The following is a 23,436-nucleotide window of genomic DNA, read 5'->3' as shown; positions in this document are numbered from 1 at the left end:
GCTTGTCATCTATAGCCTCTGTTGTGTGAGGGTATGCTCATTCTTTATCTAATTTGTTGATAGTTTTTATCATGAGAGGATGATAAATCTTATTAAATACTTTGTCTACATCTTTTAATATGATCATAAGGAGTTTGCTCTTTATTACATTTATTGATTTGTATATGTTGAATCACCCTTTTATCACTTGGATAAATCCCACTTGATCATGATGTAGTATCTTTTTGATATGCTGTTCAATTTGGTTTGTTAGAATTTTGTTGGGGATTTTTGTATCTATGTTCATGAGGGTTATTGGCCTGTAGTTTTTCTTGTTTGTTGTGTCTTAGGTTTTGAAATCAGTGTAAATCTAAACTTATAAAATGAGTTAGGAAGAATTTCCTCCTCATCTATTTCTTGGAATAGTTTGAGAAGAATTTCTGTTAATTCTTTCAAAACTTTGTGGATTCAGTGGTGAAGTTATCAGTCCAGGCCTTTTCTTTGTTGGGAGACATTTTGTTGCTAATTTAATCTCATTACTTGATATTTATCTTTTCAGGTTTCTATTTCTTCTTGGTTCATCCTTGGTAGGTTTTATGTGTCCCGGAATCTATTCGTTTTCTCTAGGTTTTCTAGTTGTTCTCTAATGATCCTTTATATTTCTGTAGTATGATTTGTAACATCTGTCTGGTTTTTGTTCTGATTTTATTTATTTGGGTCTTCTCTCTCTTTTGAAAGTGAGTTGAGCTAGTGGTTTTCAAAATTTTATGTTCTTTTAAAAAGTCTTTTCGTTTTATTGATTCTTTGTGATATTTTAATCTCTATTTTGTTTAGCTCTTCTCTGATTTTTATTAGTTTTTTACTTGTATTCATTTGGGGTTTGGTTTGTTCTTGATTTTATGATCCTTGAGATGTATCATTATGTTGTTTATGTAAAATATTTTTATTTTTTGATGTAGGATATGTATTGCTATAAACTACCCTATTAGTACTTTCTATGCTATATCCCATAGGTTTTAGTATGTTGTATATCTGTTTTAATTTCTTTCAAGAAATCCTTTGATTTTCTTTTTTAATCAATGCATTGATCATTCAGGAGATTATTGTTTAATTTCCACGTATCTGCATAATTTCCAAAGTTCCTCTTTTCATTATTTTCTAGTTTTATTTCACTGCAGTCAGATAATATACTTGACATAATTTTATTTATTTATTTATTTTAATGCAGTCTTTCTCTGTTGCCCCAGCCTGGAAGGCAATAGCACCACCATGACTCACTGCAAACCCTACTTCCTGGGTTGACGCAATCCTCCTACCTCAGTCTCCCAAGTAGCTAGGAATGCAAGTGTGCACCGCCACACCTAGCTAATTATTTTGATTAAAAAAAATTGTTGAGACATTTTTGTATTCTAACATATGATCTATCCTGGAGAATGTTCCGTATGCTGTTGAGAAGAATGTGTATTCTGCAACTGTTGGGTTAAATGTTCTTTAAATGTCTTCTCTCTATATATTTATATATCTAGTCCAACTTGAAGTTTAAATTCAACATTTCTTTTTTTGATTTTCTGTCTGGATGATCTTTCTAATGCTGAGGGTAGAGAGTTGAAAGTCCCCAACTATTACTGAATTGGAGTTTCTCTCTCTCTTTTGTTCTAATAATATTTGCCTTATATGTGCAGGTGCTTTTATTTTGGATATATTTATAATTGTTATGGCCTCTTGCTGAATTGATGATTTATCATTATATTATAATAATATTACACATTATCATAAATATGTGACACATGTTTCTTATCCCTTCACTTATAGTCTATTTGCGTCTTTACAGGTGAAGTTAGTTTATTGAAGGCCAAATACAGTTGGGTCTTGTTTTTTTGTTCATTCCGTCAGTCATATTTTATAATTGGGGAGTTTATAACTTTTAGATTAAAGTTATTATTGACAGATGAGAACTTACTGCTGTCATTTTGTTCACAGTTTTCTGATTGTTTTGTGTATACTTTTTTCTTTTCTTCCTCTCTTATTGTTTATCTTTACAGATCAGTGGTTTTCTGTGGTGATAACTTTTTATTTCCTTCTCCTTCTTATTTGTGTATCTGCTCTATCATTATTAATTTTTGTACTTTCTTGTGATTACAGGATGCTGGATATGGTCCATTCACTTTCAGATTTAGAAATTCCTTAAACATTTCTTGTAGAACAGGTCTAGTAGTGATGAATTTTCTTAGTTTTTGCTTTTGAGGAAAGACTTTATTTATATTTTATTTCTTACGGGTAGCTTCAATGGGTATAGTATTTTTGGTTGCTAGTTATTTTCTTTCAGCATATTATATCATCCCATTCTCTCTGATCCTGTTAGGTGTCTGCTAAGAAATCTGCTGTTAGTTTGATGAGGATTCCCTTGCATTTGACTTAATTTTTTTGTTGTTGTTGTTGCTGTTTTCATAATTCTCTCTTTGTCTTTTACTTCTGACAGGTTGACTATAATGTGACATGGAGATCTTTTAAATTGTATGTATGTGGAGATCTCTGAGTTTCCTGTGTCTGGAGGTCTAAATCTCTGGCTAGACTTGGTAGGTTTTAATCTATTATTTCACTAAATAAGTTATCTATCCATTTTGTTTTCTCTTCACTTTCTGAAGAACTGAAAATTCAAATATTTGGTTGCTTTAATGTCCCACCATCATGTAGGTATCGTATATTCTCTTTTATTCTTCTCCCTTTTTTGTTTTCTGACAGAGTTATTTCAACAGACCTATCTTCAAGTTCAAAAATCATTTCTTCTGCTTGAAATCTAATCTATTGATGAAGCACTTGATTGTAGTTTGTATTGTATTGTATTGAAGTTGATTTGCATTTGTATTTATATTCTTTTAATTATTCATTTCTAGGACATCTGGTTGGTTCTTTTCTAACTATGTCTGTCTCTTCATTGAAATTCTCATTCAGATCATGAATTGTTTTCTAGTTTCTTTGTATTGTTTATCTGTTTTGTCTTGTATTTCATGAAGTTTCCTTAAGATTATTATTTTGAATTATTTTTCAGGTCTATACATTTCCTTTACTTTGGGGGTCTATTACTGGAGAATTATTGTGTTACTTTGGAGGTTTCATGTTTTCTTGCTTGTTCATGTTGTTTGTGTTTCTACACTGATATCTGCACATCTGGTATAAACACTTCCAATTTTATGAAGGAGATTTCATATGAAAGGCTTTTTTCTGTAGATGTATCTATGGTGTGAGTTGTGTGTGGTACTTTGGCTTTGGTTCTGAGTCAGTGCAGAAGTGCACTCACCATATGATTTCTTCAGCAGTTGTTTTGTGAGGGCTGTGGTACAGCTCTTCCAGGGGCTGGCATGCTGGAATGCCTGGTCCCTGAGCCCCTGGGGTGCATGCAGAAGCATCAGCGGTGGTAGCGGTGGGCCCAGGGTAGGTCAGGCCTCAGGATCCTGGTCAGTGCATGAAGGCACATGGCAGTTTTGATACTGACAGGCATGGGTTTATTCAGCAGTAGTGGTCGCAGGTTCTGGGTGGGCCTATCTTCAAGCTCTCAAACAGTGAATGTTTACACCAGGAGTTGCGGTGGTAGGTCATGGATGTGCCAGTCTTTGAGCTTCTGGGATGGCGTACTTGAGCCCCGGACAGGCTGACACTTGGACTGGTCTTTGGGTCCCTGCGTGGCACATGTGGGCCCTGGTTGGGCTGGTCCTGGGGCTCCCAAAGAGTGCACATGGGTGCTGGGGGTGGGTCCTGAGTGAGCCAGTTCGTGGGCCTCTGGGTGGCACATGTAGGGATTGGGGGGCTCTGTGGCACATGCCAGGCAGACCTGATGTTGAGTCCCCAGGCAGCAAGCATTAGTGTGTGGCAACCTCCTTGCTGGAGGGAGTGAGGTTGTTCTAGTTGGCGGTGGTTCCAGGCATGTGGTTCTCAGGCTCTGGGGAGCATGTGCTTTGGCTCCCTATGTCCTGAGGTAACCTCCCTGATGTGTGGGACTGCTGTTCTCCGGGGTGCAGGAGGCTGTGTGGGCTTGGGTGTCAGAGATGTGGCTGTACCGAAGGGCCCAGCTGGTGTTGTGATGCTACAGCCCCCTGGGTGGTTTTGGGTGAATGTCGACAGCACTCCAATGATATGGAGATGCAGGAGTTGTTGGACCCCAGGCCAGAATGTAGTCTGGTCCTGTCATGTCTCCACTCCTAAAATAGCACTGTGCTGCAGTGGCTTGGGTTCTGGGGGGTATTGGAAGACCAGTATGAATTTTCTCTCTGGACCAATGCAGTTGTATGGACTCCAGGTAGTTTATTATATTAGGCTCAGAGACTGTGAGGGCAGAGAGACTCTCCTGTGGTGAGGATGACGAATGTCTATCAGGGGAATATCATTGCTGGGATCTCCTTTCCTTTTCCCCACAGTGTGTCGTCTTCACTTGCCTCTCTAGGCTGCCATCTGGAGTTTCCATGTCTTTGGGTGGATACGGTTGGATGTGGAGATGCAGGAGTTACTGGGCCTGGGTTTTTGTCACTTCCTCGCTGAATTCATATTCCCCCTTAAATGCTCTATTTGATATATGCTTGTCTATTTGCTGTTTGCTCCTTCTTTGCGGAGGAGGCGAGTACTGGGTGCTCTAGTCGGCCATCTTGATGATATCTCTTAATTATCTTTCTCCTGGCATGACTCCTCTTTCTATTCATAACATGGGACAGTTTTTAAAGAATAATTGGGTTGCTCCCCGATTAATTTAGTAAGTGTGAAAATGTCGTACACCTGCCACAGCTTTGACCCCGATTAATTTAGTAAGTGTGAAGATGTCGTACACCTGCCACAGCTTTGACACTTCCTGAGTTTCTTGGATGACAGGAATTTTTATATCAGAGGAAGACAGCTTATAAAATTCTAATTAATATCACTCTTTTATCAGTGTATAAAAATGCAGAGTTAAAATAACACAAAATGTATAGTCAATATTTAATAAAAAGTCTAACTGCAGTCATTTTTACTTGTGTGATCTCTCAACTTCAGTTTCTCTATATTTAAAAGGAGAAAAATAAAACCTACCACTAAAATCAGATAATATATGCCTAAGGACTGCGAAACGTTAAGCCCTATACAAATGAAAGCTATTATCATTACTTCCATAACTTATAGGCTATTATTCCCTAAATATTAAAGGCTCCTGTGTGAAGGATGCTGCAACCTAAACTCTGAGGGCTACTGCTAACCTACTCCTAAACTTCCACTTTAATGGAAATGAGAATTTATTACAGTGAAGGCAAAAATGTTCTATAAGAGCATAGAAAAGAGAATTCAGATTAAAAAAATGTTTTTACCTCAACTTTTCTTTAGTGATAAATTGCAGCCACATATTAAATGTTCAGGTGTATCTCAAAATAAAATAATTTGGATTTGCAGTTGATTTGATTACACCATTGTTTCCTGAAATGTTATGTGTACCATTTAAAAATAGCTCCATTCTCTACCACACTTAACTGACTTAAATGTTGCATTTTGCAGACTGTTTCATGCAAGGCAGGTGAAATGACAACGTTGTAACAGAGAAGAGTCTGCTGAGAAGTAATATGATTAACATCTCCTTGAGATACTGATGGATAAATGGTAGGGGATGTAAGGATTGGCCATAAGTATTAATCATGTGCGATAATGTGACTGATTGTTATTACTTCATATAGTAGGTGGCTAGGAATGCAGCCAGTTCAATAAAATTATTTTAATTTCCTTTTCATGGTGGTCATTTTTCTTGTGTCTCCTTTCTTCCTTTGGTATCTTCAATTAAGGAAGAAAAGGCCTTCCTTTCATTTCACTGTAAGTGACCCATGATTGGGGTCCACTAAGGAAAAATAAATGACTATGCTATTCAAAGTATGTCCCTCTGTGCAAGGCTGGCTCTGAACCATGAGAAGAATTGGGCAAGTTGACTCCCTTCCCTTAAGTTTCCACCTTTGTTCCATAATCTTATTGCTAAGGAGGGGTAAAGAAATTGCAATTAATGTTTTCCTTGTACAGTAAGTATCTTTAGATATTACTGTATATTTTTGATGTATAGAAATTCCTCCAGAAATAAAGAAGAGAACTTTTAATGTGGAACAGACCATATGGTTTGCTATTTGAAGTATCCCCCATTTGAATTTTGGAGGAAATGTAACACAACTAATAAAATGTGGCCTGAAATGTTGAATATTCTGGACTAAAGTTATGTTAAAGACAATGTATGACCTTCAAGAATCTCAGAAATTCTAAGCTTCAATGGATATGATGTTGTTTCTGCAGAACTGTGTTACTTTCTAGAATTATAAAACCATTCAGGTAAAAATGACTTTTGTTGAGTTTAAGTGGAGAAACATTAATGAAACTATTTCATTGATGAATGAAATACTGTCTGTAGATGACTAGGTGTTTTTGGTTAGTGTAAAGTAAAAGCACATTCATAGTTAGAATTTCATTATACAGTTTGCTTATAGAGTTATAATTGAAATATTAAAAATTTATTGCACATATACACAAATACGCAACTATTGAAAGTGCTTTTTACAAAAAATGCCTTGGACAAAGAAAAGGAATGTAAATGTAATAGTATAATACATTTGATCATAAATAGTTGTTTTGGTAACTAATACTAGGTTTAAATGATCTTTTTTTCCTATTGACTATTGCTGTGAATCTGGTATTTGAAATATTTTAAAAGGGACTGTCAAATAGTGTTGTCCATTTTCACATACAGGTAAAAAATAATCCTTTTGATTATTAAACTTTTCAGGCACTGACAGTGAGAGATTAACTAAAACAATATTTTGTTCCATGCTATAATGGTGAGTACAAAGCATTAAATATAGTATGAATTCAACAAGGTGTCTATATGCTAAGTCATTTGGATCCATCGGTAGGCTCTTTGGAATTGATGGACTACTGCATTATCATTTAATTCAGTTTTGTTTTAAAGGCGTAACGTTCACCATCATTTTAGTTAATTGTTTAACCAAATAAGGAGAGAAATTGCTCCAGGAAGATGAATAATGTAGAAAATAATTCTTGTTGTTAAAATAATTATTAAAAATTGCTTTCTTAAAGAATCTATGCACAGTATTGCATATACTCTTACAAGTACCTTCAATGTAACTGAGGAAAAGAACTAGGGGAGAAGAAAAATTCAATTATTTGTGATTTGGGGATTTTACTTTTCCTTTAAAATAACAATGATAATGTGTCAGGTCTGTTTGTGGCTTTAGTTTTCTCTCAGAGCAATTTTCAAATACAAAACCAGCTCTGCTCAGAGGGAGAATTACTGAAAATCAATTGCAATTGTATTTGTGATACTTAAAATTACACCCACCCACCGTTTCTGCTCAATTATACCACGCTCAAATAATTTGTTAAATATCTTCGTGTCATAGTCGATATATGGGAATGAATGCTACCTATATATTCGTGCAATTTTAGAAAACAACAGAAATTTCTTTCTTTGGTGAAGACTGTTTGAATTCGAAACTCTTGAAATGCATACTAAATTATTCTAATAGGGCACAAATGGATCTTGTAAAAAGTAATTTTTTACTTTAGGACATTTTAGAGTTACAAAATTATGGTGCAGATAGCACAGACAGTTATTGTATATGCCAGACCCAGCTTCCTCTGTTACTAACATCTCACTTTAGTATGGTGTATCTGTCACTATTCCTGAATGCGTATGGATATATTATTAAATTTCTTACTTTATTCATATTTCCTCAGGTTACTTCCAAAGTTCATTTTCTATTCCAGGATCTTATTCAGAATACCACATTACATTCAGTACTCACACCTTCTTAGGCTCCTCCTGGCCGGGACAGTTTCTTAGACTTCCCTTGCTTTTTATACCACTGACAATTTCAAGAATTATTGGAGAGATGTTTTGTAGAATACCCCTCCAATGAAATTTGTTTGATGTTTTTGCCATGATTTAACTGGGATTTGTAGCTTTGGGGGAGGAATACCATAAAAGTAGCCTACCTGCTGTGGTCTGAATGTCTCCCTCCAAATTCGTGTGTTGGAAACTTGATCCCCAGTGTAGCAGTGCTGGGAGATGGCACCTTCTGGGAGGTGTTTAGGTCATGAGGGCTCTGCCCTTTTGAATGGATTAACGCTGCTTTAAAAAGGGATAGCAGTTAGGTTCTCTCTCTTCTTCTGTGTGGGGACATGGTGGTCATTCCCGTTAGCCCTACTGCCTTCTACCGTGTGAGGGTGTAGCAGACGCTCACCAGACACCAGATGCTGCTGCTTTAATCTTGGACTTCCTGGCCTCTAGAACTGTAAGAAAATACATTTCTGTTTTGGTTTTCTTTAAATAGATTACCATGTATCAGGTATTCTGTTACAGTAGCACAAGATGAACGAAGGCTGTGCCATTCTGATCACATGGTATCAAGGGTATATTCTATCAGCATGACTTGTGACTGTTAATGTTAACCTTGATCACCTAACCAGAGTAGTGTTTGCCGGGTTTTTCCACTGTAAAGTTACTCTTTTGTTTTCTTTATGTATTCGACTCATTGAAAGGAATTTACCATGTACAGCCTACAGTTAAGGAGTGGGGGTTGTGTTCCATCTCTTTTAGGGTGGAATATCTATATAAATTGTTTGAAATTCTTCTGAACAAGAGATTTTTCTCTTTTCTTCATCTACTTATTTAGCTACTAGCTTGTTTATATCAGTATGAACTGGTGGTTACTTATTTTATACATTAGAATATAATACAATACTACTTCTTTAATTTGTTTATTTTGCTCAAATTGTTCCAGCTTTGGCCACTGGGAGCTCGGTCAGCTGGCTCCTGTATCCCTGTTGCATACCCCATCATTCTGTGTTTTCTCTTGTTTTTGTTTTACACTTTCTTGTTTTCTGGAACTATGATGCTCCAGGCTTTTCTTGTGCATTTTCTGTCCTTTCCTTGAATCAGGCATTTTTACAAAGAGAGCTGGAAGCAGCCTCAAAAGTGAGTCAAAATATGAGCGTAAACCTTCTTCTATTGAGCTTTAGATAAAGGATTTCTCTAATATCTTATTTCTATCAAGTATCTGAGATTAAGGAACTGCCATAATACAAACTGAAAAAAAAATTGACCTAACATTGACTGACATTCATGTTAAAAATGTTTTATTTCCCAATTTTGAAGTGACAATTACACAGAATAATTTATGCAAACATTGTGATCTTTCCCGTATCTAGTAGATTTGTGCTGATCTTGGCTTTATTATTCAAAAGTGTATAATGATCACCCACTGAACCCGTGTCTATGATCTTCAGCAACTCTTGTAAACATTAGCATTTATCTGTAACATAGCTGATAAATAATGAGAGTGCAGTGAATGATTACAGAAGATGGGAGTAGAAGGGATCTGTTACCCTGGCTTCAGTAGAATTTGGCTGTTACAGAATTAACTAAAGTTACACATATGTTAAGCAAAGCTCTGTAAAATCTAAAAGAGAAAGATACACGAGTATTTAGTTTATATGGTAGCTTTACGAGTTAATACTCAAAGATGATCTTTAAGGAAAATAAACTAAAATGTTGTCAGTGCTGTGTTGGGATCAGTGGCCAGGATGGTTGACAAAGTATACTGAATAAGCCTATATTATTGCTGTATTTATTTTGTGACTAATAATATTAAATAATTACTAACATTAGCACTGCTCATAATTCAATAAGATTAAATATCACACATTAAACTATAGGTTTGTATATAATATGGATTTAGTACCTAAATAAGACTGTGTGGTTGATATTCACTTCAAAGGTAAGGAAATGGAGGTTGTGAGAGGATAGCTAACTTAACCAAATATCATACAGAGAGCAAAAATAAAGTTGGCTTTCAATACAAGCATTTCTGATCTATATTCTTAATTGCTAAACTATACCGCCTCATTGAAAATGATTTGATTTGGGGCCAAAAATGTCAAATCATTTATTTGGAGCCAAGAGCAAAAATCTGTCTGACTACATTATAAAAAGCCTAAGAATTTTATATTAAGATATAGAGTAGGTCGCTATTACAGAAATATGAGTGTATGCATACATATATACAAATAAATATACCGCTATGGGGAGTGAGAAATAGTAAATTTAAATTTCATTTTCTACTAAATTAGAAATTAGACACATAGCCTATGGAGATTTTACTAATTACTTATATGGATTTCATTGGGTATTCACTATGGTTATTATAATTTTCCCTTATCTCTGTTGAAAACTCAGAGAGATAAAAGAAAAAAAAAATAAAGGCAGACTAACGTAGATGAGAAATTACTCATGTTGCAGAAACATTGTTCATTTGCCTCTGGCATAAATTGAGGGAAGAGACAATATATTTATGTCACAACGTAATGGCACACTGTAGGCTATTTTTATATGCATTCTCATTCCAGACTAATTTGTCAATTGTCGGTAAATTCAGCATCTTCCACATCCGGATATAGATTTATTTCTCAGTTGATGGTAAATACATTGCAGCTGCTGTATGGCAGGGGCAGAGAGATGGAGGTGTTGAGGTGACTTTCCTGCTGATTGTTGTATCAGAGAGATGGGGGTGTTGAGGTGAGTTTCCTGCTGATTGTTGTGTCAGAGAGATGGGGGTGTTGAGGTGAGTTTCCTGCTGATTGTTGTGTCAGAGAGATGGGGGTGTTGAGGTGACTTTCCTGCTGATTGTTGTGTCAGAGAGATGGGGGTGTTGAGGTGAGTTTCCTGCTGATTGTTGTGTCAGAGAGTTGGGGGTGTTGAGGTGAGTTTCCTGCTGATTGTTGTGTCAGAGAGATGGGGGTGTTGAGGTGAGTTTCCTGCTGATTGTTGTGTCAGAGAGATGGGGGTGTTGAGGTGACTTTCCTGCTGATCGTTGTGTAGTAAAGTCAGGCATGCTGTGAAATATGTATTTGGAATGTGTTTGAAAATGAGACAAGAGTTCAGGGTTAACTCACCATCATCATTATGATTCTTCTTTTGGCCACTGTGGTTTCTTGAGTTGTAGTAAGTTAAGTAGGACCAGGATGACTCAGTCCAGAAACGGGCTGCAGAAATCAGGTTCCAGTTTTGTTAAGTCTGTGGTTTCATTAGCTTTACTTTGATTGACCTGTTTTAAATCCTTTTGGAACAAGATGAGAAACAAAGAGTGGCTACATAAGTAAGTGCATAATACAAACTTTGATCCATAGTCATCTTTGCCCCATTGCCTAGTGAACACTACTAATCGGTCATCTCAGAAATGTTATAAAGGGCAATAAGTTAAAAATAAGTGCATATTTAAAAAGAAGAAGAAAGAAAAAGAGAAAGAAAGTAAATGCTAAACTTTGACTAACAGAGTCCTAACTGTTATATTCAAATACAAAATATAGCATTATACAGGATATTAATACGGGGGGTTCAATAATCTATGCATAGAGTAAAAAATAATGCATATAGTGGTTCACTGGTTCTCAAAGTGTGGCAGGCACAAGGACCGTCAGCATCAGTAATCCTCAGGAACTTGTTTAAAATACAACTTTTTAAACCCCAATTCCCAATTACTGAATCTGAAACTCTAAGAATGGAGCCCAGCAATCTGTATTTCAACAAGATCTTCACAAAATTTTATATGAGAATCACTGGAAAAGTTATGTTCCATTAAAGTTATTGAAAATAGAGAAAGACCCTGGATTCATTTAAAAGGAACAACAAAAAGCTTTGGAATGGACTGCGGACTCCAAACTGAGTTCTTTATAGATATTTTCAATGACTTGGATTTTTTTTTTTTTTGTTAAATTATTTGTCTAATAAATTGGATAAAAGGACTTTCCATCTCTTCAGAAGTAATTTCAGGACGTTTTCCTGATAGACCTAATTTATTTCAGATTTGCAAAAACTGTTAAGGTGATCCAGATGAACATCTAAAGCACCTAACAACTGACCTTTCTAACTTCACATTGCTGAGGTGAAGGGCTCAGAAATATAGAACCTCTGAGTTGTGTTTGGTGGGCTGATTCTAACAGAATTTAATTCAATAAATATTATTAAAGGGTGACTATGAGAAAATTAATGAAGGTGGTGATGTGGAAAAATATATTTATGAACTATGACTCCTACAAAGATGTTTTACTAGGAAGTGTTTGTGTACATATAAATTATCCATTTTATGCTAATACTTTCTAAAATTAGAGCTCCAGTTATTTTAGAAACCTACACCAAATAAAGCCACACAGTGATGATTGGTCTCTGATGAGTCTTCTTATGAATACAACTCTGTGACTTTCTCTTGGTAATTTGTCAATTGTTGAGGCACAGAATTTAGTTTAAATTATTTATTATGGTCATATAGTATTATGATTTATGATAGTAAATAATAACTATAAAGGCAAATTTGTCTACAATAAAGAAAAAGGTCATGAATAGTCATACTCATTACCTGAAACATAAGTTTTTTGATATGGCGTTTTAAAAGCACCAAATGTAGGAGCAAAAAGAAATGAGTTTAGCATCAAGGAATAGAACATTCCATATCCTTATACGAAAAACGAGACAGTTGGGAGATGTAGAAGAGAAAATAAAGTGTCAGGATTGCTAAAGTAGTAATGGAGGAAGTAAAGCAGGTAACTACAGTGCATGGATAACTAAACAGACTTGTAGGGACAATGTAGCTTAAGTAGGAAGTTAGGTATAATGATTTGGGAATAATTAAAACACAAATGTAGTCAAACATATCTGGAAAATGAGGACAGTTTATTTTTATTAAACATAAATGAAAAAGTGATGCTAGAGCTAAAATAGAAAATCTCATAATGAATTCATTAAAACTCTGGTAATGATTAGAAACAGTTTATTAGAACTGGGCCAGGCTAACTTTGTACTGTTATAATCTAAACTAGGAACACAAAATTTTATGACATACACCATCAAGTGGTACCTGACTACTTGTGTTAGAGTGAATTCTTGGAAAACTTCAAACTCAAGGCAAAAGTCACAACCACTATTTTGGCCTGTGAAAGTATCTTGATGGGGAACAGAAAGTAGGGCCTCTATTTAAAGGTAGCAACAACAAATTTCTAAAAATAAAAGATCTGTGGTATTAATTACAGGTCAGTGATTAGTATTAATTATTTACATGTTTCAAGTTACAACATGGGACAATGCAATTTCCAACATAGGAAAATACTGGTAAGGGATCAATGTATGCACTGCCTCTAATCAACACTCTTTAAATTAATCTATATATGAACTATAGAATTATTGACAAATTGGGTATAAAATTCATGTGAAAATGTTCACATGTAAGTAAAACCAGAATGCATAACTTGTTATGACACAAGTAAAATAAGAGAACCTCAAAATTCTGTCCGTACAAATGCATACAAATTCTGAAGAAAATATAGTCAAAAATTCATTTTTATACCTGTTAATCTTGGAAAGAAAAAAAGGAACACAATATCTAGGTTCCAGAAACAGAGAAAAGAACCAGCAAATTGAACACCAGAGCATAAGTGCAGGAGCTGATGCTTCCGTAGCTTTGTGGTAGGCAGTGTAAGGAAAGGGAAAGCGTTGTACTGGCAACCAACTAGATTTGGTTTTAAAGTCTAAATTGGGACAAGATGCAAGGCTTTGTTGGATTATAAGAGCGAAGTCAAAGCAAAGATCCCTACATAAACCAGAATATCTGAAGAAATCTACATGGCGTGAAATGTGAGTTTGAAAAAATAAAATACCTGCAGGTGCAGAAAGTTGACACATAAGTTTTCAACTTCTGTCTGGGTTTTGAGGGGAAAAAAAAAGATTCTCCAAACTGATTTTAACATAAAAAGTGGTGCATAGTAGTTGACATGTGTGAGTAAACAGAAGAAACAAATGGAAAACTGCTTCAGAAGACTATCTCACCCTAGGTTAAACAAGAAACCTCAGTTAAATTCCTACTAAAGTTCAGGTAGTTGGGGCTCAGAAAATGATACCCCAAATCAAGGTCTCAGAAGCAGCCTCAGAACTAAAGTTTAACTCTGACTTCGCCCTGCCCACCTGTTCCTCACCCCTCATTCCCCCCGGGGCTAGCTGTAGGAATTAGAATCCTTCTTCCTTGTGGCAGTCATAGATACCAAAAACCTTTTATTTCAAAGCCACTCATCAGATCTAAAAATATTACTCAAACGTTTTCCTACCTTTCTGTGTAAGAGGGCCATAAAAAAATTACCCGACCTACCTTGTTTGATAGTAGGTTGTAAGAGCCCCCCATTCCAGAAACGGTCCTGCCTGATACGCGGGAGGAAGAAATGTTACAATAGAGAAGGCAAGAAGAATCTGAACAGACAGGACTTGCTAGGTTTCCCCACTGTCTATTGGCATTAGATCATACCTTCTTTTGTCCAGTCACGTTTCTACATGGCTTTCCATGCTTCACTGAACGTAAGCATAAAAATGAAGAGTTCACCCCTTGGTCTTAGGGTCTTCCTTCTGAAGGCTCCCATGTCGTGTAAAACTATGATCAAATAAATTTGTTATGCTTTTCTCTTGTTAATCTGTCTATGTTATAGGGATATCAGACATGACCCTTATGATGATGAGGAGAGGAATAAATATTTTTCTCCCCCTACAAGCTCATTGTTCAAAATTACAGAGCATCTTGGGGAACAATCTCCTGCTACTGTCACTAGACAAAACCAACAGGAGCATTCAAGTGCCAAAAAGTCACAGGCACAACTATAAAATAAGTATATTTACTTAAGTGAACAAACACCTGTTTAAATAAAAGTGTAGTAGTCATTAATCTGACATGTAAATGTAAGAATTAAAAACACAATACATGGCAAGTCTATGTGAAAAACATCAGGTAAGTTTTAAAATAGATATTATATGCATAACATGCATGAATTATTTCCTTATTGGTCCTATTTATTTAAATAAAAGGGTAGAGGAAAGAGCAAATATCTCAAAGAAAAAGAAACCACAAACCAGGTACTAAATAATTGGTGTAATAGCAGTGAGTAATGGAAACAGTCCAACTTCTTTTTCTTTCTCCATGATTCACAAATTTTTTGGTAGAAGAAAATGTTAAAGTGTCTGAAACTGTGATTAAATTCTCAGGCTAAACCAGATACAGTTTGAATTACAATGTAGCCATTTTCAAAAGAACCCAATATCATTTCTAGAAATAATAAAATAGTCAATCAAATTAAACTTGAAGGAGGTCTTTTTTTAATTTTTATTTTCTATGAGCACACGATGGAGAATAGTATGGAGGTTCCTCAAAAAACTGAGCATAGAGCTACCATATGATCCAACAATCCCACTGCCAGGTATATACCCAAAAGAAAGGAAATCAGTATATTGAAGAAATATATTCACTCCCATGTTTATTCATAGAGCCAAGATGTGGAAGCAGCCTAAGTTTCCACCAACAGGTGAATGGATAAAGTAAATGTGGTACATACTCACAATGTAGGACTATTTCATCACAAAAAACAAATGAGATCCTGTCATTTACAACAATGAATAGAACGGAAGACATTATGTTAAGTGAAAGCCAGGCACAGAAAGACAAACTTCTTTTCTTTTTTACAGGGGACAAGGTCTTGCTCTGTTACCAGATTGGAGGGCAATGGCATGATCATTGCTCACTGCAGCATCTAATTTGTGGGCTCAAGCAAACCTCCCACCTTGGCTTCCCAAGTAGCTTAAGGCTACAGGTATGTGCCATTACGCCTGATGATTTTTTTAATTTTTTGTAGAGATGGGATCTTGGTATGTTTCCCAGGCTGGTCTTGAACTCCTGGCATCAAGCAATCCAAGGAGATCTTGCAATAGGCAGATTAGACATGGGTGATGAGATAATTAATGAACTGAAAGATAGAGCTGAGAGAATTTTCCAGAAGGCAGTACAAAGAGATAAGCAGGTGATTAGTATCAGAGTGGTTAAGATATGTGGAAAGTGGAATAAGAAGATCCAAAATATATCAAAAATATGTTACAATAAGAAAGACAGAAAATAAACAAATATATAATACCTATTGCCAAAGTGGAAAAAATGTAGAATAGTTATGTTACACCATGATTTATGTAAAGCATACAATATGCTTATGCAACTGTGTATGTGCAGATTACCTTTGAAAGCAATATAGTAGATAACTAAGATGCTGGTGAGAGTGGTTGCCTCTGGGAAGGGGTCTGTGAGTCAATAGTAGAAAATAATTTCACTTTTGTATTTAGTATAGTTTTATTTCTATTTACCTATACAAATTATGTTTTATAAAAAATATTTTTCATTGCTACAAATTCATTGATGAAAATGAGAACTAAAATAAAATGAAGACAAGAAGATAAAATGAAGCCAGCAATACAGTTGTTTAAAATATGCGTGCATTGTTTCTCCAGTAATGAAAAACTTGATTTTTTAAGCCTTTTTTATTCATAACAAAGATGAACATCTGACCATTCATATGATTCATAACTTTCAAAGACAAAAACAGACTAGTAGCTCTGAAGAAGACGAACTAAGCTATGTGTTGAAATAAGAAAGATGCCTCCTGAAGATCCTCAAATTAAGACTTGAAAATGCAATTATTGAATTTACTCGTATCTCCCCATAAAGTGGAAGCCAGGAAATAGTCTTTTTAGTGACAACACTAAGGATCTAAATATACAATCTTCATGTCTTTGTAATATTCACTAATTAATTTTTTATTAAATATGTACTAGATCCAAGCACTGCAAATATATTGGCCAGAGTGATTCTTGTTATCATAAGCTAGAGGAAAAAACAGACATACAATATGAAAATTAGTATGACAGGATATTCACAAAGCACACCAGGCTCACAGGGAATACTGAGAGAAACTGTGTAACTTGAGGGAAATTTTTTCAAAAGAGGTAAAACTTCACAGAAAGATGGAAGTTATCTAGACAGACAAGTAAGACAGTGGATGGAGGAGTTTCAAGTTTAGGAAACAACATCTTTCCTGTCTTTGTACTTCCTAATTTACTCACTTGCTTATCAGTGTATGTATTGATTACTTTATTGATACCAATTATAGATATTATTAATTATTTTCTCTGTCTCTGGCTCAGATTTAGGCACTTGAGATGTAATAGTGATGTGATAGTCAGACATCTTTCTCAAAGACAAAGAGCATCAGGTCGCTTTTATATTTATGTAAAGCATATTTAGATAGCAGCATTTTCTTGTCAATGGAAGTGGTCTGCAAACTAAGATGCTTCAACCTCTTGGCCACAGGAGGACGTTCTAGGACATATAGTATGAGGTCATAGATATTTCTAATGAAATACATTTCTAGATCTTCCATTTCTATATATAATTTCCCCTAAAATAAGTCTTCCTGAGAACAATTTGCTTTCTACAGGTCTCCTTTCCCAAAACTCCTTTCATAATTATCTTTGTCTATTTTGTCATCCACTTGGATGATATTTTCTGAATTTCCCAGGTAAAAACATCTCCAGGGTCATAAACAAAGGGACATTTCAAGATTTATAACTTCAAAGAGTGACTTCCCTGAGAGCAAAGTGAAAAGAGCTTCTTTTCTTCAGGAATTTCGAAGAAGCAGTTCCTTATTTAGCCAGGTTATACATTTTTTCTAATCCGTCTGTCTGATTGTTTATCTATCTGCTTACATACTTACCTATCCGTCTAAGAACCTACTTACTTTACTCCCTCAGAAGTGAGTTTGTGTGAATTAAAGAGGAAGCTAGCCTGTGTCTAATATAGCCATATTTCAAGGATTAAATAGTTTTTAACAATTCATTTAGGTATACGTGAAAAAAAAAGTACGGTTACCTCTGGTATGAAATTAAGCCTAATCTGTTTGGCATAATAGGAAAGTTTTACAATCTGACCAAATCCACCTTTTCAAATATGTTACTCTCTCTTCCTTCTCTTCTTCCCCCATACTCGATATTCTTAACCATATAAAATTGTTTTCTCTAGCAGAATACATTATGTTTTTATATTCCTTAATTTCACACATTATTTTTACACCCTTGAAAACATTTATTTGTCTCCAAGCTATGTCCTGACATTCCATTGGTTATTTCCTCCCATGTTCTCTTTGTAAGGGTTCCTATCATGTTATGTATTACAATGTGGGTTATTTGGTTATAGTTACGTTTTTCTTCTTCAGTGCAGCTCCATGTGGTAAGGGAATGTGCTTTTTAATACAAAGCTATGATCACCCCCATCATCCCAATACAAAATTGTAAACAGAATGACAGGCTCTGCAGTTTCATCTTCTTCAAGATAGTAATTACTGACATTTTGATGAATATCTCTGCATAGTCACTCTCTCACTCTCAGACACACACACACACACACAGACACACAATTATCATTAAATCTCTTCCTTTCTAGTATCCATAAACTTGTTTGTTGTTTCCTTAAGAAAAATAATAACTTCCAGATGGTTGAAACATAGTGCAATGTAGAGGCTTTGTTTCTGGTTTGAGTGGGACATTTTCTAATGACTCATCCTTTTAGAATAATCTCTATCAATATTTCTAATTTAAACTGTGTGTGTTAAGAATAATTTCTTTTATTTCTGTTTTGCTAACACAAATACCAGAAATATTTGGGTATTATCAAAAGACTTTTTGTCAAGTACTGCTATGATTAGTTTTTCACTTTTAATTAGCATCATAATTACCTAAAATTTATTTCTTATAATTAAATTATCTTTGTAATTATGGGCTGAACTTGATTGTTCATATTGCATTATTCTTTTCACATATATGAGATTATTTGCTATCATTTTATCTAATCCATATTTTTTTCTATGTTAATAATTGAGCAATGACAGTATCTTAGTTTTCTTTTAAATTTTTAGTGTTTAGCAGGAGAGGTGTTCAATAAATATTTCTTGATTAAATGGATTAATAGATGTTAGCATCTGATATTTCTATTTGTACATAACTTTAATATATGATTTGCCATTTATTTAGTATTCTCTCATCTGTGTTCTATTCATTTTTTTCATCTCCTCATTCATTTATTTAGCAAATATTTGCTGGTAGGCCATGTTGTGTCATGGATAAGAGCTTGTTATACAGTAGTAATATAAAACAAAACAAGATCTGGGTCCTTGCAGAGCTTTCAGTCCAGTGTCTACAACACAGTAAAGATTTTAATGACCTAAAGAAGGCTGTAGTTTTTTTGTTTCATTATTGTAAACTCCTCAGAGACAAGAGCTATGTTTACTCCCATACACAGTAACAAATAAAGCATGATACTCAATATACATATGGAAATGCTTTACTAGAATGCCAAGTTAGCATATAGCAATTTCAGTGTTATCTTCTTGCTATACTCAACATTTTGGCATTGTTAGACAAGGATACTGTCCAATTTGAGGTCCTTAAGGAGCTTAATGAACTTTGTGTAGGATTCATTGGAGAGTCACATAAATGAAGAAGCTGGAAAATTATACTCAGGAGGAGAAATTAAAGGAATTAAAATGATTCTGCTTTTAAAATGGGAGACTGAGAAACATTTCAAAATAATCTTTCAGGCTCATTCAAAAAATTGAACAGCTCTTCTAAATCCATAACAAGGAGAGAATTCTAACAAACAGTTTTTTAGTTCATTAAGATATTTTCTTCATTGCATTCAAATTATAGAAATGTATTGATGATGAGAATTGTTTAACTTTGAAATACGCTGTCAAAAAATGTAAAAGAAACAAAAGTGGAACAATAATTACACTCTCCTGAATCGTCTAATTGTCTCAACAGAGTGACAGTATACATCAACAGTGGCCTCAAGGGTTTTTCTAAGCCAATAATAATACATACAAATATTAATAATATTCTAACACCTATTGAGTACCTATAGATCTAATTTCTAAGTCTAAGTGTTTTCTGGGTGTTTTCTCATTTAGTAATGTCAGGCATTATTACTAGTAGGATGACCATATATGCCCTGGATTATCTTGAACAGTCCAGCTTTATGTCTCTTTTGCCAGAGTATTTGGTATTATTTACCATTCACAAAAATATCTCTTTGACAAATAAATGATATAGTTACACCAGATAATATCTATTTTTCAGCATAGACTTTAAACTGCATAGAGGTTAAATAATTTACCAGGATCACACAGGTATTAATTGGAAGCTGTGAATTTATGATTAAATAGATACACATTCGTGATCTGTATTGAGGACTGTGAAAATAAGGACAAGACAATACCTGTCCTTCTGAAATTTTAAAATTAAATCACAGTATATTATACATGAATGTGACACATACAATTCCAGGCACAAACACTGAGGAAGCCAAACAACTCAGAAATGACATGAAGTTATCTTTATGCTACATTTAAAATTGTGTTTAGCACATTAGCATGGTGAAGATTTCAGTTCTCTTAGTTCTCAGAGGACATACTCCTTCAGTAAATTTTTTGTTTTGTTTTGTTTTTTGAGACGGAGTCTGGCTCTGTGGCCCAGGCTGGAGTGAGCGGCGCCATCTTGGCTCCCTGCAAGCTCCGCCCCCCGGGTTCCCGCCATTCTCCTGCCTCAGCCTCCCGAGGAGCTGGGACCACAGGCGCCGCCACCACGCCCGGCTCGTTTTTTGTATTTTTGGTAGAGACGGGGTTTCACCGTGTTAGCCAGGATGGTCTCCATCTCCTGACCTCGTGATCCGCCTGCCTCGGCCTCCCAAAGTGCTGGAATTACAGGCGTGAGCCACCGCGCCCGGCCTCCTTCAGTAAATCTTAGAAGGAAGTATGGGGACGGTGTTTGAAATTGAAGTAAAAAAGACCTTTGGCTTTAAAGAGGTGTGTAAGAAGGGTGATTTTGAAACCTGGGGAAACAGAATGTGTAGCAAAAAGGACAGCACCAGAAGAATAATTCGAGGAAGTAACCAGTGGAATCTGGGGGAGATGAGCTAGCGCATGAGGGAAGCAGTAGCTTCAAGCTTCTTCAAATAACGGCTTCACCTCCTTTTTTTTGGTGGAAGGACAGAAGGTCTGTATCTACAGTGAAAAGGGATTTCTATGAAGAGTATGTTTCTTTAACCATCCAAAGACCACTTACTGTCTAGCTGACCTGTCTCCTTTTCCCCCATCCCTAACCCAAAAGCACTCACAAAATTTACAATCAATAGGAAGAAAATTGCGTTTCATGAACGTACTTATTGGTGCATTCTGTGGTTGGTTCACCATTCATTGTTCCTGGTTTCTCACTTCTGAAGTTGGTAAAGTGTGAAATTGCTATTTGCAGAAACCATGTCTTTTCTGGATGGACCTTCAATTGAAACAGAAAACCTAACATTTTTACTTTATTTTGCCTCTTTGTTCTCTTACTCACTAACACTGACTGAGGAGCTATTTTGCTCCAGGCATCAGACCGTATGCTGAGAATACACAATGAAGATAACATGTCTTTTCTTTAAGGAGCTCATAGCCAAATGAGGGAAACATGTGTCAACCTACAAATGAAATAGAATTGATTCTTCTAATTTGCAGTAGTTGTATTTTATATGTAATGTCGTTGTGACCAATGAATTAACAAATACTGAACAATTGCCCCTAGGGAAAACATGAAAAAACCTGGAGCAATACCTGGTTCAAAATAAGCTTGCAATAAATACTTGAGTGAATGAGTAATGTCTATTGAATATACAAAATAGTAAAAAAAAAAAAAAAAAAAAAAAAAAAAAAAAAAAAAAAAAACAAGAACAAACAGAACAGAAAAGCCCAATACTTTTGTTTTAATTTTAGAAACTGTTCAGGCAAATATGTACTTTTAAAATGTGCATGTATTAAGTATTAACATTTATCTTGTGGGTATTTCAAAGGTAATATTAGATTTTTCTATAATATTTGATTGGAGAAAAGACTGTACCTGCTAATAAATATCAAACTTTTATTTTCTATTTTATTACATATGCTATATCGCTTATAGTTAAAAATAAGTTTGCAGAAAATCAGAATTTTTATTCACACCTGGTACATCTGTAATATGCTATTAGTTAATGTAGAAATAACCTGACTGTCCATGCTACAGCAGGATTGACTGGTTTGGGTCCACAGATTTGACTTTAAACTCGATCTCATTTCTTCCTAAAGCACTGTAATGTTTTATTTCCACCGACCGCCCAATTCCTTTGATATTACATGTCCTCCAAAGCTGCTGCTTTGAAGAATCCATCTCTTGTAAATCTCACTCTATGTGGTTAAACTCCCACTGCATGATTGAAATTAATTCTTCAGGTATCACCTAGAATGTTCACATTTCATTACCTTTTTCTGGTGCTACTTGACCTGTTTATGGCATGTGGTGTCCTTAAACCCCTCTTCCTTGAAAGTCTTTTTTCCTTACCTTTCACCACTCGCATTTTCTAACTCTCCTCCCTCTTTGGTCACTGTTTCTTCTTCTTTCCTTCATTGTTTTTCTTTCCTCATTTCTTAAATATGGCTGTCACCCAAACCTCCAGCACTGGTTCCTCCATCCTCTTTTTCCACTCTGTACACACAGTCATTTAATTTCAATGCTATAAATATCACTCAAAGTAGGTGAGGACCAAACCTACAATCCCAGTTGTGATCTTTCTGCTGTGTTCTTATTTATTTCCACTTTTCACATAATAACCTTAGCTACCTATTCTGCCATTCCATCCAACAGATGGGGTCTGTGCTTTCAAGGACCTGTTTTCAAGGTAGGAAACAAATATTAATGAATTTCTCAATTTATAAAAGTGTTATCTATATTTTGATAAATACATCAAAAGAGCCACCCAGGAGAATCTAGTTTAGGTGAGGCAGTGAAGGTTTCTTTCAGGAAATAACATAATCAAAAAAATAATAAGTTATTTGTAACAGCATATGTATTTATTTGTATTTATTTGTTATTCAACAAAGATTTAGGACTGAAACACTTGAGGGACCAAGCTAGTAAGACATAATTTCTTGCCATAACTATTATCTAGTATGGGAGACAGGCATTTAAACAAATAAATGCAATACAGAATACCATACTTGTGATCTACAACAGTGGCAATAGAGTGGTTAAGGAGGGAAATACTAATTCTTCTTGAGGAGAGTTCAGGGCCACTGATCCACATCAATGAGAATCTAAATGACCAATTTATGAGATGCATGAAGCAATTGAGGGTTCAAATGGAAACACTTACTGGAATATGTGAAAAGTTCTACTTATGAAAAGGTGCCATTGCAATGCCAAAGACATATAAATGAAAGTTTTGGAAGCTGGAGCTTACAGCAGAGTCAAGGCATGTGAAAACTGTATTGTCATCCCCCACTTTAAACATTTTGTATCTAAAGTTGAGGCATGACATATTAGGTATGACTGGCCAATTCTTAGCATAACCTGACAACTGCAGCCAGTCAAAATAGGCAAACTGTTAGACCGTCTAGTCAGCTGCTTTTGTAATTGGTCCACCACTGCTGCTGAAGACTAAATTGTATCGAGCATCCTACTTTTGTGTGCATGTCTGCCTACCT

Source organism: Rhinopithecus roxellana, chromosome 1, assembly GCF_007565055.1.
Source record: "Rhinopithecus roxellana isolate Shanxi Qingling chromosome 1, ASM756505v1, whole genome shotgun sequence".
Taxonomy (NCBI): domain Eukaryota; kingdom Metazoa; phylum Chordata; class Mammalia; order Primates; family Cercopithecidae; genus Rhinopithecus; species Rhinopithecus roxellana.
Note: the sequence above shows the minus strand (reverse complement) of the source record.